The sequence below is a fragment of the Schistocerca gregaria genome, chromosome 5, assembly GCF_023897955.1.
Source record: "Schistocerca gregaria isolate iqSchGreg1 chromosome 5, iqSchGreg1.2, whole genome shotgun sequence".
In the NCBI taxonomy this organism is placed as follows: Eukaryota; Metazoa; Arthropoda; class Insecta; order Orthoptera; family Acrididae; genus Schistocerca; species Schistocerca gregaria.
Genome location: NC_064924.1, coordinates 141366597 through 141387981, shown reverse-complemented (window position 1 = coordinate 141387981; position 21385 = coordinate 141366597).

Sequence of the window (21385 nt, the reverse complement as noted above, 5' to 3'; positions counted from 1 at the left end):
GCACTGGAAAAAGTGTGTGCAATCAGAAGGGAACTACTCTGAAGGAGACAACAGTAAGTTTGACTAAAACGGTAAGCAACATTGTTTTTTCACATCAGTCTCATTACTTTATTGTCTCACCTCATGTATCTAGCTCTCCTGTGGTATCCAAAAACAAAGAATTACATTCCTTAGTTTTTGATAGGATATTACAGAAGATGAGTTCCAGAAATGTTACCATCAGTGGCAGAAGCGCTGGAAAAAGTGTGTGACATCAGAAGGGAACTACTCTGAAGGAGACAACACTCAGTTTGACTAAAACGGTAAGCAACATTGTTTTTTCACATCAGTCTCATTACTTTATTGTCTCACCTCATCTATCTAGCTCTCCTGTGGTATCCAAAAACAAAGAATTACATTCTTTATCTTTTTATGATATTACAGAAGATGAGTTCCAGAAATGTTACCATCAGTGGCAGAAGCGCTGGAAAATGTGTGTGACATCAGAAGGGAACTACTCTGAAGGAGACAACACTAAGTTAGACTAAAACGGTAAGCAACATTGTTTTTTCACATCAGTCTCATTACTTTATTGTCTCACCTCATCTATCTAGCTCTCCTGTGGTATCCAAAAACAAAGAATTACATTCTTTATCTTTTTAGGATATTACTGAAGATGAGTTCGAGAAATGTTACCATCAGTGGCAGAAGCGCTGGAAAAAGTGTGTGCAATCAGAAGGGAAGTACTCTGAAGGAGACAACACTAAGTTTGACTAAAACGGCAAGTAACATTGTTTTTTCACATCAGTCTCATTACTTTATTGTCTCACCTCATATATCTAGCTCTCCTGTGGTATCCAAAAATAAAGAATTACATTCTTTAGCTTTTGATAGGATATTACAGAAGAAGAGATCCAGAAATGTTACCATCAGTGGCAGAAGCGCTGGAAAAAGTGTGTGCAATCAGAAGGGAACTACTGTGAAGGAGACAACACTAAGTTTGACTAAAACGGTAAGCAACATTGCTTTTTCACATCAGTCTCATTACTTTATTGTCTCACCTCATATATCTAGCTCTCCGGGTGGCATCCAAAAACAAAGAATTACATTCTTTTGCTTTTGATAGGGTATTACAGAAGATGAGTTCTAGAAATGTTACCATTAGTGGAACAATCGCTGGAAAAAGTGTGTGCAATCAGAAGGGAACTACTCTGAAGGAGAAAACACTAAGTTTGACTAAAACGGTAAGCAACATTGTTTTTTCACATCAGTCTCATTACTTTATTGTCTCACCTCATATATCTAGCTCTCCTGTGGTATCCAAAAACAAGGAATCACATTCTTTATCTTTTTAGGATATTACAGAAGATGAGTTCTAGAAATGTTACCATCAGTGGCAGAAGCGCTGGAAAAAGTGTGTGCAATCAGAAGGGAACTACTCTGAAGGAGACAACACTAAGTTTGACTAAAACGGTAAGCAACATTGTTTTTTCACATCAGTCCAATTACTTTATTGTCTCACCTCATATATCTAGCTCTCCTGTGGTATCCAAAAACAAAGAATTACATTCTTTAGCTTTTGATAGGATATTACAGAAGATGAGTTCCAGAAATGTTACCATCACTGGCAGAAGCGCTGGAAAAAGTGTGTGCAATCAGAAGGGAACTACTCTGAAGGAGACAACACAAAGTTTGACTAAAACGGTAAGCAACATTGTTTTTTCACATCAGTCTCATTACTTTATTGTCTCACCTCATATATCTAGCTCTCCTGTGGTATCCAAAAACAAAGAATTACATTCCTTAGTTTTTGATAGGATATTACAGAAGATGAGTTCCAGAAATGTTACCATCAGTGGCAGAAGCGCTGGAAAAAGTGTGTGACATCAGAAGGGAACTACTCTGAAGGAGACAACACTAAGTTTGACTAAAACGGTAAGCAACATTGTTTTTTCACATCAGTCTCATTACTTTATTGTCTCACCTCATATATCTAGCTCTCCTGTGGTATCCAAAAACAAAGAATTACATTCTTTTGCTTTTGATAGGGTATTACAGAAGATGAGTTCTAGAAATGTTACCATCAGTGGCAGTAGCGCTGGAAAAAGTGTGTGCAATCAGAAGGGAACTACTCTGAAGGAGAAAACACTAAGTTTGACTAAAACGGTAAGCAACATTGTTTTTTCACATCAGTCTCATTACTTTATTGTCTCACCTCATATATCTAGCTCTCCTGTGGTATCCAAAAACAAAGAATTACATTCTTTTGCTTTTGATAGGGTATTACAGAAGATGAGTTCTAGAAATGTTACCATCAGTGGCAGTAGCGCTGGAAAAAGTGTGTGCAATCAGAAGGGAACTACTCTGAAGGAGACAACACTAAGTTTGACTAAAACGGTAAGCAACATTGTTTTTTCACATCAGTCTCATTACTTTTTTGTCTCACCTCATATATCTAGCTCTCCTGTGGTATCCAAACACAAAGAATTACATTCTTTAGCTTTTGATAGGATATTACAGAAGATGAGTTCCAGAAATGTTACCATCAGTGGCAGAAGCACTGGAAAAAGTGTGTGCAATCAGAAGGGAACTACTCTGAAGGAGACAACAGTAAGTTTGACTAAAACGGTAAGCAACATTGTTTTTTCACATCAGTCTCATTACTTTATTGTCTCACCTCATATATCTAGCTCTTCTGTGGTATCCAAAAACAAGGAATTACATTCTTTATCTTTTTAGGATATTACAGAAGATGATTTCTAGAAATGTTACCATCAGTGGCAGAAGCGCTGGAAAAAGTGTGAGCAATCAGAAGGGAACTACTCTGAAGGAGACAACACTAAGTTTGACTAAAACGGTAAGCAACATTGTTTTTTCTCATCAGTCTCATTACTTTATTGTCTCACCTCATATATCTAGCTCTTCTGTGGTATCCAAAAACAAAGAATTACATTCTTTAGCTTTTGATAGGATATTACAGAAGATGAGTTCCAGAAATGTTACCATCAGTGGCAGAAGCGCTTGAAAAAGTGTGTGCAATCAGAAGGGATCTACTCTGAAGGAGACAACACTAAGTTTGACTAAAACGGTAAGCAACATTGTTTTTTCACATCAGTCTCATTACTTTTTTGTCTCACCTCATATATCTAGCTCTCCTGTGGTATCCAAACACAAAGAATTACATTCTTTAGCTTTTGATAGGATATTACAGAAGATGAGTTCCAGAAATGTTACCATCAGTGGCAGAAGCACTGGAAAAAGTGTGTGCAATCAGAAGGGAACTACTCTGAAGGAGACAACAGTAAGTTTGACTAAAACGGTAAGCAACATTGTTTTTTCACATCAGTCTCATTACTTTATTGTCTCACCTCATGTATCTAGCTCTCCTGTGGTATCCAAAGACAAAGAATTACATTCCTTAGTTTTTGATAGGATATTACAGAAGATGAGTTCCAGAAATGTTACCATCAGTGGCAGAAGCGCTGGAAAAAGTGTGTGACATCAGAAGGGAACTACTCTGAAGGAGACAACACTCAGTTTGACTAAAACGGTAAGCAACATTGTTTTTTCACATCAGTCTCATTACTTTATTGTCTCACCTCATCTATCTAGCTCTCCTGTGGTATCCAAAAACAAAGAATTACATTCTTTATCTTTTTATGATATTACAGAAGATGAGTTCCAGAAATGTTACCATCAGTGGCAGAAGCGCTGGAAAATGTGTGTGACATCAGAAGGGAACTACTCTGAAGGAGACAACACTAAGTTAGACTAAAACGGTAAGCAACATTGTTTTTTCACATCAGTCTCATTACTTTATTGTCTCACCTCATCTATCTAGCTCTCCTGTGGTATCCAAAAACAAAGAATTACATTCTTTATCTTTTTAGGATATTACTGAAGATGAGTTCGAGAAATGTTACCATCAGTGGCAGAAGCGCTGGAAAAAGTGTGTGCAATCAGAAGGGAAGTACTCTGAAGGAGACAACACTAAGTTTGACTAAAACGGCAAGTAACATTGTTTTTTCACATCAGTCTCATTACTTTATTGTCTCACCTCATATATCTAGCTCTCCTGTGGTATCCAAAAATAAAGAATTACATTCTTTAGCTTTTGATAGGATATTACAGAAGAAGAGATCCAGAAATGTTACCATCAGTGGCAGAAGCGCTGGAAAAAGTGTGTGCAATCAGAAGGGAACTACTCTGAAGGAGACAACACTAAGTTTGACTAAAACGGTAAGCAACATTGCTTTTTCACATCAGTCTCATTACTTTATTGTCTCACCTCATATATCTAGCTCTCCGGGTGGTATCCAAAAACAAAGAATTACATTCTTTTGCTTTTGATAGGGTATTACAGAAGATGAGTTCTAGAAATGTTACCATTAGTGGAACAATCGCTGGAAAAAGTGTGTGCAATCAGAAGGGAACTACTCTGAAGGAGAAAACACTAAGTTTGACTAAAACGGTAAGCAACATTGTTTTTTCACATCAGTCTCATTACTTTATTGTCTCACCTCATATATCTAGCTCTCCTGTGGTATCCAAAAACAAGGAATCACATTCTTTATCTTTTTAGGATATTACAGAGGATGAGTTCTAGAAATGTTACCATCAGTGGCAGAAGCGCTGGAAAAAGTGTGTGCAATCAGAAGGGAACTACTCTGAAGGAGACAACACTAAGTTTGACTAAAACGGTAAGCAACATTGTTTTTTCACATCAGTCCAATTACTTTATTGTCTCACCTCATATATCTAGCTCTCCTGTGGTATCCAAAAACAAGGAATCACATTCTTTATCTTTTTAGGATATTACAGAAGATGAGTTCTAGAAATGTTACCATCAGTGGCAGAAGCGCTGGAAAAAGTGTGTGCAATCAGAAGGGAACTACTCTGAAGGAGACAACACTAAGTTTGACTAAAACGGTAAGCAACATTGTTTTTTCACATCAGTCCAATTACTTTATTGTCTCACCTCATATATCTAGCTCTCCTGTGGTATCCAAAAACAAAGAATTACATTCTTTAGCTTTGATAGGATATTACAGAAGATGAGTTCCAGAAATGTTACCATCACTGGCAGAAGCGCTGGAAAAAGTGTGTGCAATCAGAAGGGAACTACTCTGAAGGAGACAACACTAAGTTTGACTAAAACGGTAAGCAACATTGTTTTTTCACATCAGTCTCATTACTTTATTGTCTCACCTCATATATCTAGCTCTCCTGTGGTATCCAAAAACAAAGAATTACATTCCTTAGTTTTTGATAGGATATTACAGAAGATGAGTTCCAGAAATGTTACCATCAGTGGCAGAAGCGCTGGAAAAAGTGTGTGACATCAGAAGGGAACTACTCTGAAGGAGACAACACTAAGTTTGACTAAAACGGTAAGCAACATTGTTTTTTCACATCAGTCTCATTACTTTATTGTCTCACCTCATCTATCTAGCTCTCCTGTGGTATCCAAAAACAAAGAATTACATTCTTTATCTTTTTAGGATATTACAGAAGATGAATTCTAGAAATGTTACCATCAGTGGCAGAAGCGCTGGAAAAAGTGTGTGCAATCAGAAGGGAACTACTCTGAAGGAGAAAACACTAAGTTTGACTAAAACGGTAAGCAACATTGTTTTTTCACATCACTCTCATTACTTTATTGTCTCACCTCATATATCTAGCTCTCCTGTGGTATCCAAAAACAAGGAATCACATTCTTTATCTTTTTAGGATATTACAGAAGTTGAGTTGTAGAAATGTTACCATCAGTGGCAGAAGCGCTGGAAAAAGTGTGTGCAATCAGAAGGGAACTACTCTGAAGGAGACAACACTAAGTTTGACTAAAAGGTAAGCAACATTGTTTTTTCACATCAGTCTCATTACTTTACTGTCTCACCTCATATATCTAGCTCTCCTGTGGTATCCAAAAACAAATAATTACATTCTTTAGCTTTTGATAGGATATTACAGAAGATGAGTTCTAGAAATGTTACCATCATTGGCAGAAGCGCTGGAAAAAGTGTGTGCAATCAGAAGGGAACTACTGTGAAGGAGACAACACTAAGTTTGACTAAAACGGTAAGCAACATTGTTTTTTCACATCAGTCTCATAACTTTATTGTCTCACCTCATACATCTAGCTCTCCTGTGGTATCCAAAAACAAAGAATTACATTCTTTAGCTTTTGATAGGATATTACAGAAGATGAGTTAAAGAAATGTTACCATCAGTGGCAGAAGCGCTTGAAAAAGTGTGTGCAATCAGAAGGGATCTACTCTGAAGGAGACAACACTAAGTTTGACTAAAACGGTAAGCAACATTGTTTTTTCACATCAGTCCAATTACTTTATTGTCTCACCTCATATATCTAGCTCTCCTGTGGTATCCAAAAACAAAGAATTACATTCTTTAGCTTTTGATAGGATATTACAGTAGATGAGTTCCAGAAATGTTACCATCACTGGCAGAAGCGCTGGAAAAAGTGTGTGCAATCAGAAGGGAACTACTCTGAAGGAGACAACACTAAGTTTGTCTAAAACGGTAAGCAACATTGTTTTTTCACATCAGTCTCATTACTTTATTGTCTCACCTCATATATCTAGCTCTCCTGTGGTATCCAAAAACAAAGAATTACATTCCTTAGTTTTTGATAGGATATTACAGAAGATGAGTTCCAGAAATGTTACCATCAGTGGCAGAAGCGCTGGAAAAAGTGTGTGACATCAGAAGGGAACTACTCTGAAGGAGACAACACTAAGTTTGACTAAAACGGTAAGCAACATTGTTTTTTCACATCAGTCTCATTACTTTATTGTCTCACCTCATCTACCTAGCTCTCCTGTGGTATCCAAAAACAAAGAATTACATTCTTTATCTTTTTAGGATATTACAGAAGATGAATTCTAGAAATGTTACCATCAGTGGCAGAAGCGCTGGAAAAAGTGTGTGCAATCAGAAGGGAACTACTCTGAAGGAGACAACACTAAGTTTGACTAAAACGGTAAGCAACATTGTTTTTTCACATCAGTCTCATTACTTTATTGTCTCACCTCATATATCTAGCTCTCCTGTGGTATCCAAAAACAAAGAATTACATTCCTTAGTTTTTGATAGGATATTACAGAAGATGAGTTCCAGAAATGTTACCATCAGTGGCAGAAGCGCTGGAAAAAGTGTGTGACATCAGAAGGGAACTACTCTGAAGGAGACAACACTAAGTTTGACTAAAACGGTAAGCAACATTGTTTTTTCACATCAGTCTCATTACTTTATTGTCTCACCTCATATATCTAGCTCTCCTGTGGTATCCAAAAATAAAGAATTACATTCTTTAGCTTTTGATAGGATATTACAGAAGAAGAGATCCAGAAATGTTACCATCAGTGGCAGAAGCGCTGGAGAAAGTGTGTGCAATCAGAAGGGAACTACTCTGAAGGAGACAACACTAAGTTTGACTAAAACGGTAAGCAACATTGTTTTTTCACATCAGTCTCATTACTTTATTGTCTCGCCTCATATATCTAGCTCTCCTGTGGTATCCAAAAACAAAGAATTACATTCTTTTGCTTTTGATAGGGTATTACATAAGATGAGTTCTAGAAATGTTACCATCAGTGGCAGTAGCGCTGGAAAAAGTGTGTGCAATCAGAAGGGAACTACTCTGAAGGAGACAACACTAAGTTTGACTAAAACGGTAAGCAACATTGTTTTTTCACATCAGTCTCATTACTTTATTGTCTCACCTCATATATCTAGCTCTCCTGTGGTATCCAAAAACAAGGAATCACATTCTTTATCTTTTTAGGATATTACAGAAGATGAGTTATAGAAATGTTGCCATCAGTGGCAGAAGCGCTGGAAAAAGTGTGTGCAATCAGAAGGGAACTACTCTGAAGGAGACAACACTAAGTTTGACTAAAACGGTAAGCAACATTGTTTTTTCACATCAGTCTCATTACTTTATTGTCTCACCTCATATATCTAGCTCTCCTGTGGTATCCAAAAACAAAGAATTACATTCTTCAGCTTTTGATAGGGTATTACAGAAGTTGAGTTCTAGAAATGTTACCATCAGTGGCAGTAGCGCTGGAAAAAGTGTGTGCAATCAGAAGGGAACTACTCTGAAGGAGACAACACTAAGTTTGACTAAAACGGTAAGCAACATTGTTTTTTCACATCAGTCTCATTACTTTATTGTCTCACCTCATCTATCTAGCTCTCCTGTGGTATCCAAAAACAAAGAATTACATTCTTTATCTTTTTAGGATATTACAGAAGATGAATTCTAGAAATGTTACCATCAGTGGCAGAAGCGCTGGAAAAAGTGTGTGCAATCAGAAGGGAAGTACTCTGAAGGAGACAACACTAAGTTTGACTAAAACGGCAAGCAACATTGTTTTTTCACATTAGTCTCATTACTTTATTGTCTCACCTCATATATCTAGCTCTCCTGTGGTATCCAAAAATAAAGAATTTCATTCTTTAGCTTTTGATAGGATATTACAGAAGAAGAGATCCAGAAATGTTACCATCAGTGGCAGAAGCGCTGGAAAAAGTGTGTGCAATCAGAAGGGAACTACTCTGAAGGAGACAACACTAAGTTTGACTAAAACGGTAAGCAACATTGTTTTTTCACATCAGTCTCATTACTTTATTGTCTCACCTCATATATCTAGCTCTCCTGTGGTATCCAAAAACAAAGAATTACATTCTTTTGCTTTTGATAGGGTATTACACAAGATGAGTTCTAGAAATGTTACCATCAGTGGCAGTAACGCTGGAAAAAGTGTGTGCAATCAGAAGGGAACTACTCTGAAAGAGACAACACTAAGTTTGACTAAAACGGTAAGCAACATTGTTTTTTCACATCAGTCTCATTACTTTATTGTCTCACCTCATATATCTAGCTCTCCTGTGGTATTCAAAAACAAAGAATTTAATTCTTTAGCTTTTGATAGGATATTACAGAAGATGAGTTCCAGAAATGTTACCATCAGTGGCAGAAGCGCTGGAAAAAGTGTGTGCCATCAGAAAGGAACTACTGTGAAGGAGGCAACAGTAAGTTTGACTAAAACGGTAAGCAACATTGTTTTTTCACATCAGTCTCATTACTTTATTGTCTCACCTCATATATCTAGCTCTTCTGAGGTATCCAAAAACAAAGAATTACATTCTTTAGCTTTTGATAGGATATTACAGAAGATGAGTTCTAGAAATGTTACCATCAGTGGCAGAAGCGCTGGAAAAAGTGTGTGCAATCAGAAGGGAACTACTCTGAAGGAGACAACACTAAGTTTGACTAAAAGGTAAGCAACATTGTTTTTTCACATCAGTCTCATTACTTTACTGTCTCACCTCATATATCTAGCTCTGCTGTGGTATCCAAAAACAATGAATTACATTCTTTAGCTTTTGATAGGATATTACAGAAGATGAGTTCTAGAAATGTTACCATCAGTGGCAGAAGCGCTGGAAAAAGTGTGTGCAATCAGAAGGGAACTACTCTGAAGGAGACAACACTAAGTTTGACTAAAACGGTAAGCAACATTGTTTTTTCACATCAGTCTCATAACTTTATTGTCTCACCTCATACATCTAGCTCTCCTGTGGTATCCAAAAACAAAGAATTACATTCTTTAGCTTTTGATAGGATATTACAGAAGATGAGTTAAAGAAATGTTACCATCAGTGGCAGAAGCGCTTGAAAAAGTGTGTGCAATCAGAAGGGATCTACTCTGAAGGAGACAACACTAAGTTTGACTAAAACGGTAAGCAACATTGTTTTTTCACATCAGTCCAATTACTTTATTGTCTCACCTCATATATCTAGCTCTCCTGTGGTATCCAAAAACAAAGAATTACATTCTTTAGCTTTTGATAGGATATTACAGAAGATGAGTTCCAGAAATGTTACCATCACTGGCAGAAGCGCTGGAAAAAGTGTGTGCAATCAGAAGGGAACTATTCTGAAGGAGACAACACTAAGTTTGACTAAAACGGTAAGCAACATTGTTTTTTCACATCAGTCTCATTACTTTATTGTCTCACCTCATATATCTAGCTCTCCTGTGGTATCCAAAAACAAAGAATTACATTCCTTAGTTTTTGATAGGATATTACAGAAGATGAGTTCCCGAAATGTTACCATCAGTGGCAGAAGCGCTGGAAAAAGTGTGTGCAATCAGAAGGGAACTACTCTGAAGGAGACAACACTAAGTTTGACTAAAACGGTTAGCAACATTGTTTTTTCACATCAGTCTCATTACTTTATTGTCTCACCTCATCTATCTAGCTCTCCTGTGGTATCCAAAAACAAAGAATTACATTCTTTATCTTTTTAGGATATTACAGAAGATGAATTCTAGAAATGTTACCATCAGTGGCAGAAGCGCTGGAAAAAGTGTGTGCAATCAGAAGGGAAGTACTCTGAAGGAGACAACACTAAGTTTGACTAAAACGGCAAGCAACATTGTTTTTTCACATTAGTCTCATTACTTTATTGTCTCACCTCATATATCTAGCTCTCCTGTGGTATCCAAAAATAAAGAATTTCATTCTTTAGCTTTTGATAGGATATTACAGAAGAAGAGATCCAGAAATGTTACCATCAGTGGCAGTAGCGCTGGAAAAAGTGTGTGCAATCAGAAGGGAACTACTCTGAAGGAGACAACACTAAGTTTGACTAAAACGGTAAGCAACATTGTTTTTTCACATCAGTCTCATTACTTTATTGTCTCACCTCATATATCTAGCTCTCCTGTGGTATCCAAAAACAAAGAATTACATTCTTTTGCTTTTGATAGGGTATTACAGAAGATGAGTTCTAGAAATGTTACCATCAGTGGCAGTAGCGCTGGAAAAAGTGTGTGCAATCAGAAGGGAACTACTCTGAAGGAGACAACACTAAGTTTGACTAAAACGGTAAGCAACATTGTTTTTTCACATCAGTCTCATTACTTTATTGTCTCACCTCACATATCTAGCTCTCCTGTGGTATCCAAAAACAAGGAATCACATTCTTTATCTTTTTAGGATGTTACAGAAGATGAGTTCTAGAAATGTTGCCATCAGTGGCAGAAGCGCTGGAAAAAGTGTGTGCAATCAGAAGGGAACTACTCTGAAGGAGACAACACTAAGTTTGACTAAAACGGTAAGCAACATTGTTTTTTCACATCAGTCGCATTACTTTATTGTCTCACCTCATATATCTAGCTCTCCGTGTGGTATCCAAAAACAAAGAATTACATTCTTTATATTTTTATGATATTACAGAAGATGAGTTCTAGAAATGTTACCATCAGTGGCAGAAGCGCTGGAAAAAGTGTGTGCAATCAGAAGGGAACTACTCTGAAGGAGACAACACTAAGTTTGACTAAAAGGTAAGCAACATTGTTTTTTCACATCAGTCTCATTACTTTATTGTCTCACCTCATATATCTAGCTCTCCTGTGGTATCCAAAAACAAAGAATTACATTCTTTATCTTTTTAGGATATTAGAGAAGATGAGTTCTACTAATGTTACCATCAGTGGCAGAAGCGCTGGAGAAAGTATGTGCAATCAGAAGGGAACTACTCTGAAGGGGACAACACTAAGTTTGACTAAAACGGTAAGCAACATTGTTTTTTGACATCAGTCTCATTACTTTATTGTCTCACCTCATATATCTAGCTCTCCTGTGGTATCCAAAAACAAAGAATTACGTTCTTTAGCTTTTGATAGGATATTACAGAAGATGAGTTCTAGAAATGTTACCATCAGTCGCAGAAACGCTGGAAAAAGTGTGTGCCATCAGAAGGGAACTACTCTGAAGGAGACAACACTAAGTTTGACTAAAACGGTAAGCAACATTGTTTTTTCACATCAGTCTCATTACTTTTTTGTCTCACCTCATATATCTAGCTCTCCTGTGGTATTCAAAAACAAAGAATTACTTTCTTTAGGTTATGATAGGATATTACAGAAGAAGAGTTCCAGAAATGTTACCATCAGTGGCAGAAGCGCTGGAAAAAGTTTGTGCAATCAGAAGGGAACTACTCTGAAGGAGACAACACTAAGTTTGACTAAAACGGTAAGCAACATTGTTTTTTCACATCAGTCTCATTACTTTATTGTCTCACCTCATATATCCAGCTCTCCTGTGGTATCCAAAAACAAAGAATTACATTCTTTAGCTTTTGATAGGATATTACAGAAGATGAGTTCCAGAAATGTTACAATCAGTGGCAGAAGCGCTGGAAAAAGTGTGTGCAATCAGAAGGGAACTACTCTGAAGGAGACAACACTAAGATTGACTAAAGCGGTAAGCAACACTGTTTTTCACGTCAGTCTCATTACTTTATTGTCTCACCTCATATATCTAGCTCTCCTGTGGTATCCAAAAACAAAGAATTACATTCTTTATATTTTTAGGATATACAGAAGATGAGTTCTAGAAATGTTACCATCAGTGGCAGAAGCGCTGGAAAAAGTGTGTGCAATCAGAAGGGAATTACTCTGAAGGAGACAACACTAAGTTTGACTAAAACGGTAAGCAACATTGTTTTTTCACATCAGTCTCATTACTTTATTGTCTCACCTCATCTATCTAGCTCTCCTGTGGTATCCAAAAACAAAGAATTACATTCTTTAGCTTTTGATAGGATATTACAGAAGATGAGTTCCAGAAATATTACCATCAGTGGCAGAAGCGCTGGAAAAAGTGTGTGCAATAAGAAGGGAACTACTCTGAAGGAGACAACACTAAGTTTGACTAAAACGTTAAGCAACATTGTTTCTTCACATCAGTCTCATTACTTTATTGTCTCACCTCATATATCTAGCTCTCCTGTGGTATCCAAAAACAAAGCATTACATTCTTTAGCTTTTGATAGGACATTACAGAAGAAGAGTTCCAGAAATGTTACCATAAGTGGAAGAAGCGCTGGAAAAAGTGTGTGCAATCAGAAGGGAACTACTCTGAAGGAGACAACACTAAGTTTGACGAAAACGGTTAGCAACATTGTTTTTTTACATCAGTCTCTTTACTTTATTGTCTCACATCATATATCTAGCTCTCCTGTGGTATCCAAAAACAAAGAATTACATTCCTTAGCTTTTGATAGGATATTACAGAAGATAAGTTCCAGAAATGTTACTATCAGTGGCAGAAGCGCTGGAAAAAGTGTGTGCAATCAGAAGGGAACTGCTCTGAAGGAGACAACACTAAGTTTGACTAAAACGGTAAGCAACATTGTTTTTTCACATCAGTCTCATTACTTTATTGTCTCACCTCATATATCTAGCTCTCCTGTGGTATCCAAAAACAAAGAATTACATTCCTTAGCTTTTGATGAGTTATTACAGAAGATGAGTTCTAGAAATGTTACCATCAGTGGCAGAAGCGCTGGAAAAAGTGTGTGCAATCAGAAGGGAACTACTCTGAAGGAGACAACACTAAGTTTGACTAAAACGGTAGCAACATTGTTTTTTCACATCAGTCTCATTACTTTATTGTCTCACCTCATATATCTAGCTCTCCTGTGGTATCCAAAAACAAAGAATTACATTCTTTAGCTTTTGATAGGATATTACAGCAGATGAGTTTCAGAAATGTTACCATCAGTGGCAGAAGCGCTGGAAAAACTGTATGCAATCAGAAGGGAACTACTCTGAAGGAGGCAACACTAAGTTTGACTAAAACGGTAAGCAACATTGTTTTTTCACATCAGTCTCATTACTTTACTGTCTCACCTCATATATCTAGCTCTCCTGTGGTATCCAAAAACAAAGAATTACATTCTTTAGCTTTTGATAGGATATTACAGATGATGAGTTCCAGAAATGTTACCATCACTGGCAGAAGCGCTGGAAAAAGTGTGTGCAATCAGAAGGGAACTGCTCTGAAGGAGACAACACTAAGTTTGACTAAAACGGTGAGCAACATTGTTTTTTCACATCAGTCTCATTACTTTATTGTCTCACCTCATATATCTAGCTCTCCTGTGGTATCCAAAAACAAAGAATTACATTCTTTAGCTTTTGATAGGACATTACAGAAGAAGAGTTCCAGAAATGTTACCATAAGTGGAAGAAGCGCTGGAAAAAGTGTGTTGCAATCAGAAGGGAACTACTCTGAAGGAGACAACACTAAGTTTGACGAAAACGGTTAGCAACATTGTTTTTACACATCAGTCTCATTACTTTATTGTCTCACCTCATCTACCTAGCTCTCCTGTGGTATCCAAAAACAAAGAATTACATTCTTTAGCTTTTGATAGGATATTACAGAAGATGAGTTCGAGAAATGTTACCATCAGTGGCAGAAGCGCTATAAAAAGTGTGTGCCATCAGAAGGGAACTACTCTGAAGGAGACAACACTAAGTTTGACTAAAACGGTAAGCAACATTGTTTTTTCACATCAGTCTCATTACTTTATTGTCTCACCTCATATATCTAGCTCTCCTGTGGTATCCAAAAACAAAGAATTACATTCCTTAGCTTTTGATAGGATATTACAGAAGATGAGTTCCAGAAATGTTACTATCAGTGGCAGAAGCGCTGGAAAAAGTGTGTGCAATCAGAAGGGAACTGCTCTGAAGGAGACAACACTAAGTTTGACTAAAACGGTAAGCAACATTGTTTTTTCACATCAGTCTCATTACTTTATTGTCTCACCTCATATATCTAGCTCTCCTGTGGTATCCAAAAACAAAGAATTACATTCTTTAGCTTTTGATGAGTTATTACAGAAGATGAGTTCTAGAAATGTTACCATCAGTGGCAGAAGCCCTGGAAAAAGTGTGTGCAATCAGAAGGGAACTACTCTGAAGGAGACAACACTAAGTTTGACTAAAACGGTAGCAACATTGTTTTTTCACATCAGTCTCATTACTTTATTGTCTCACCTCATATATCTAGCTCTCCTGTGGTATCCAAAAACAAAGAATTACATTCTTTAGCTTTTGATAGGATATTACAGAAGATGAGTTTCAGAAATGTTACCATCAGTGGCAGAAGCGCTGGAAAAAGTGTATGCAATCAGAAGGGAACTACTCTGAAGGAGACAACACTTAGTTTGACTAAAACGGTAAGCAACATTGTTTTTTCACATCAGTCTCATTACTTTATTGTCTCACCTCATATATCTAGCTCTCCTGTGGTATCCAAAAACAAAGAATTACATTCTCTAGCTTTTGATAGGATATTACAGATGATGAGTTCCAGAAATGTTACCATCAGTGGCAGAAGCGCTGGAAAAAGTGTGTGCAATCAGAAGGGAACTACTCTGAAGGAGACAACACTAAGTTTGACTAAAACGGTGAGCAACATTGTTTTTTCACATCAGTCTCATTACTTTATTGTCTCACCTCATATATCTAGCACTCCTATGGTATCCAAAAACAAAGAATTACATTCTTTATCTTTTTAGGATATTACAGAAGATGAGTTCTAGAAATGTTACCATCAGTGGCAGAAGCGCTGGAAAAAGTGTGTGCAATCAGAAGGAAATTACTCTGAAGGAGACAACACTAAGTTTGACTAAAACGGTATGCAACATTGTTTTTTCATATCAGTCTCATTACTTTATTGTCTCACCTCATATATCTAGCTCTCCTGTGGTATCCAAAAACAAAGAATTACATTCTTTAGCTTTTGATAGGATATTACAGAAGATGAGTTCCAGAAATATTACCATCAGTGTCAGAAGCGCTGGAAAAAGTGTGTGCAATCAGAAGGGAACTACTCTGAAGGAGACAACACTAAGTTTGACTAAAACGGTGAGCAACATTGTTTTTTCACATCAGTCTCATTACTTTATTGTCTCACCTCATATATCTAGATCTCCTGTGGTATCCAAAAACAAAGAATTACATTCTTTAGCTTTTGATAGGATATTACAGAAGATGAGTTCCAGAAATGTTACCATCAGTGGCAGAAGCGCTAAAAAAAGTGTGTGCAATCAGAAGGGAACTACTCTGAAGGAGACAACAGTAAGTTTGACTAAAACGGTAAGCAACATTGTTTTTTCACATCAGTCTCATTACTTTATTGTCTCACCTCATATATCTAGCTCTCCTGTGGTATCCAAAAAGATAGAATTACATTCCTTAGCTTTTGATAGGATATTACAGAAGATCAGTTCCAGAAATGTTACCATCAGTGGCAGAAGCGCTGGAGAAAGTGTGTGCAATCGGAAGGGAACTACTCTGAAGGAGACAACACTAAGTTTGGCTAAAACGGTAAGCAACATTGTTTTTTCACATCAGTCTCATTACTTTATTGTCTCACCTCATATATCTAGCTCTCCTGTGGTATCCAAAAACAAAGAATTACATTCTTTAGCTTTTGATAGGATATTACAGAAGATGAGTTCTAGAAATGTTACCATCAGTGGCAGAAGCGCTGGAAAAAGTGTGTGCAATCAGAAGGGAACTACTCTGAAGGAGACAACACTAAGTTTGACTAAAACGGTAAGAAACATTGTTTTTTCACATCAGTCTCATTACTTTACTGTCTCACCTCATATATCTAGCTCTCCTGTGGTATCCAAAAACAAAGAATTACATTCTTTAGCTTTTGTTAGGATATTACAGAAGATGAGTTCTAGAAATGTTACCATCAGCGGCAGAAGCGCTGGAAAAAGTGTGTGCAATCAGAAGGGAGCTACTCTGAAGGGGACAACACTAAGTTTGACTAAAACGGTAAGCAACATTGTTTTTTCACATCAGTCTCATTACTTTATTGTCTCACCTCATATATCTAGCTCTCCTGTGGTATCCAAAAACAAAGAATTACGTTCTTTAGCTTTTGATAGGATGTTATAGAAGATGAGTTCTAGAAATGTTACCATCAGTGGCACAAACGCTGGAAAAAGTGTGTGCCATCAGAAGGGAACTACTCTGAAGGAGACAACACTAAGTTTGACTAAAACGGTAAGCAACATTGTTTTTTCGCATCAGTCGCATTACTTTATTGTCTCACCTCATATATCTAGCTCTCCTGTGGTATCCAAAAACAAAGAATTACATTCTTTATCTTTTTAGGATATTACAGAAGATGAGTTCTAGAAATGTTACCATCAGTGGCAGAAGCGCTGGAGATAGTGTGTGCAATCAGAAGGGAACTACTCTGAAGGGGACAACACTAAGTTTGACTAAAACGGTAAGCAACATTGTTTTTTCACATCAGTCTCATTACTTTATTGTCTCACCTCATATATCTAGCTCTCCTGTGGTATCCAAAAACAAATAATTACGTTCTTTAGCTTTTGATAGGATATTACAGAAGATGAGTTCTAGAAATTTTACCATCAGTATCAGAAACGCTGGAAAAAGTGTGTGCCATCAGAAGGGAACTACTCTGAAGGAGACAACACTAAGTTTGACTAAAACGGTAAGCAACATTGTTTTTTCACATCAGTCTCATTACTTTTTTGTCTCACGTCATATATCTAGCTCTCCTGTGGTATGCAAAAACAAAGAATTACTTTATTTAGGTTTTGATAGGATATTACAGAAGAAGAGTTCCAGAAATGTTACCATCAGTGGCAGAAGCCCTGGAAAAAGTGTGTGCAATCAGAAGGGCACTACTCTGAAGGAGACAACACTAAGTTTGACTAAAACGGTAAGAAACATTGTTTTTTCACATCAGTCTCATTACTTTATTGTCTCACCTCATATATCCAGCTCTCCTGTGGTATCCAAAAACAAAGAATTACATTCTTTAGCTTTTGATAGGATATTACAGAAGATGAGTTCCAGAAATGTTACAATCAGTGGCAGAAGCGCTGGAAAAAGTGTGTGCAATCAGAAGGGAACTACTCTGAAGGAGACAACACTAAGTTTGACTAAAACGGTAAGCAACATTGTTTTTTCACATCAGTCTCTTTACTTTATTGTCTCACCTCATATATCTAGTTCTCCTGTGGTATCCAAAAACAAAGAATTACATTCTTTAGCTTTTGATAGGATATTACAGAAGAAGAGTTCCAGAAATGTTACCATCAGTGGCAGAATCGCTGGAAAAAGTGTGTGCAATCAGAAGGGAACTACTCTGAAGTAGACAACACTAAGATTGACTAAAACGGTAAGCAACAGTGATTTTTCACATCAGTCTCATTACTTTAATGTCTCATCTCATATATCTAGCTCTCCTGTGGTATCCAAAAACAAAGAATTACATTCTTTATCTTTTTAGGATATACAGAACATGAGTTCTAGAAATGTTACCATCAGTGGCAGAAGCGCTGGAAAAAGTGTGTGCAATCAGAAGGGAATTACTCTGAAGTTGACAACACTAAGTTTGACTAAAACGGTAAACAACATTGTTTTTTCACATCACTCTCATTACTTTATTGTCTCACCTCATATATCTAGCTCTTCTGAGGTATCCAAAAACAAAGAATTACATTCTTTAGCTTTTGATAGGATATTACAGAAGATGAGTTGTAGAAATGTTACCATCAGTGGCAGAAGCGCTGGAAAAAGTGTGTGCAATCAGAAGAGAACTACTCTGAAGGAGACAACAGTAAGTTTGACTGAAACGGTGAGCAACATTGTTTTTTCACATCAGTCTCTTTACTTTATTGTCTCAACTCATATATCTAGTTCTCCTGTGGTATCCAAAAACAAAGAATTACATTCTTTAGCTTTTGATAGGACATTACAGAAGAAGAGTTCCAGAAATGTTACCATCAGTGGAAGAAGCGCTGGAAAAAGTGTGTGCAATCAGAAGGGAACTACTCTGAAGGAGACAACACTAAGTTTGACGAAAACGGTTAGCAACATTGTTTTTTCACATCAGTCTCTTTACTTTATTGTCTCACCTCATATATCTAGCTCTCCTGTGGTATCCAAAAACAAAGAATTACATTCTTTAGCTTTTGATAGGATATTACAGAAGATGAGTTCGAGAAATATTACCATTAGCGGCAGGAACGCTGGAAAAAGTGTGTGCAATCAGAAGGGAACTACTCTGAAGGAGACAACACTAAGTTTGACTAAAACGGTAAGCAACATTGTTTTTTCACATCAGTCTCATTACTTTATTGTCTCACCTCATATATCTAGCTCTCCTGTGGTATCCAAAAACAAAGAATTACATTCTTTAGCTTTTGATAGGATATTACAGAAGATGAGTTCGAGAAATATTACCATTAGCGGCAGGAACGCTGGAAAAAGTGTGTGCAATCAGAAGGGAACTACTCTGAAGGAGACAACACTAAGTTTGACTAAAACGGTAAGCAACATTGTTTTTTCACATCAGTCTCATTACTTTATTGTCTCACCTCATATATCTAGCTCTCCTGTGGTATCCAAAAACAAAGAATTACATTCTTTAGCTTTTGATAGGATATTACAGAAGATGAGTTTCAGAAATGTTACCATCAGTGGCAGAAGCGCTGGAAAAAGTGTGTGCAATCAGAAGGGAACTACTCTGAAGGAGACAACACTTAGTTTGACTAAAACGGTAAGCAACATTGTTTTTTCACATCAGTCTCATTACTTTATTGTCTCACCTCATATATCTAGCTCTCCTGTGGTATCCAAAAACAAAGAATTACATTCTTTAGCTTTTGATAGGATATTACAGAAGATGAGTTCTAGAAATGTTACCATCAGTGGCAGAAGCGCTGGAAAAAGTGTGTGCAATCAGAAGGGAACTGCTCTGAAGGAGACAACACTAAGTTTGACTAAAACGGTGAGCAACATTGTTTTTTCACATCAGTCTCATTACTTTATTGTCTCAGCTCATATATCTAGCTCTCCTATGGTATCCAAAAACAAAAAATTACATTCTTTATCTTTTTAGGATATTACAGTAGATGAGTTCTAGAAATGTTACCATCAGTGGCAGAAGCGCTGGAAAAAGTGTGTGCCATCAGAAGGGAACTACTCTGAAGGAGACAACACTAAGTTTGACTAAAATGGTAAAGAACATTGTTTTTTCGCATCAGTCTCATTACTTTATTGTCTCACCTCATATATCTAGCTCTCCTGTGGTATCCAAAAACAAAGAATTACATTCTTTATCTTTTTAGGATATTACAGAAGATGACTTCTAGAAATGATGCCATCAGTGGCAGAAGCGCTGGAGAAAGTGTGTGCAATCAGAAGGGAACTACGCTGAAGGGGACAACACTAAGTTTGACTAAAACGGTAAGCAACATTGTTTTCTCACATCAGTCTCATTACTTTATTGTCTCACCTCATATATCTAGCTCTCCTGTGGTATCCAAAAACAAAGAATTACGTTCCTTAGCTTTTGATAGGATATTACAGAAGATGAGTTCTAGAAATGTTACCATCAGTGGTAGAAACGCTGGAAAAAGTGTGTGCCATCAGAAGGGAACTACTCTGAAGGAGACAACACTAAGTTTGACTAAAACGGTAAGCAACATTGTTTTTTCACATCAGTCTCATTACTTTTTTGTCTCACCTCATATATCTAGCTCTCCTGTGGTATCCAAAAACAAAGAATTACTTTCTTTAGGTTTTGATAGGATATTACAGAAGAAGAGTTCCAGAAATGTTACCATCAGTGGCAGAAGCGCTGGAAAAAGTGTGTGCAATCAGAAGGGAACTACTCTGAAGGAGACAACACTAAGTTTGACTAAAACGGTAAGCAACATTGTTTTTTCACATCAGTCTCATTACTTTATTGTCTCACCTCATATATCCAGCTCTCCTGTGGTATCCAAAAACAAAGAATTACATTCTTTAGCTTTTGATAGGATATTACAGAAGATGAGTTCCAGAAATGTTACAATCAGTGGCAGAAGCGCTGGAAAAAGTGTGTGCAATCAGAAGGGAACTACTCTGAAGGAGACAACACTAAGTTTGACTAAAACGGTAAGCAACATTGTTTTTTCACATCAGTCTCTTTACTTTATTGTCTCAACTCATATATCTAGTTCTCCTGTGGTATCCAAAAACAAAGAATTACATTCTTTAGCTTTTGATAGGATATTACAGAAGAAGAGTTCCAGAAATGTTACCATCAGTGGCAGAAGCGCTGGAAAAAGTGTGTGCAATCAGAAGGGAACTACTCTGAAGGAGACAACACTAAGATTGACTAAAACGGTAAGCAACACTGTTTTTTCACGTTAGTCTCATTACTTTATTGTCTCACCTCATATATCTAGCTCTCCTGTGGTATCCAAAAACAAAGAATTACATTCTTTATCTTTTTAGGATATACAGAAGATGAGTTCTAGAAATGTTACCTTCAGTGGCAGAAGCGCTGGAAAAAGTGTGTGCAATCAGAAGGGAATTACTCTGCAGGAGACAACACTAAGTTTGACTAAAACGGTAAGCAACATTGTTTTTTCACATCAGTCTCATTACTTTATTGTCTCACCTCATATATCTAGCTCTTCTGAGGTATCCAAAAACAAAGAATTAGATTCTTTAGCTTTTGATAGGAT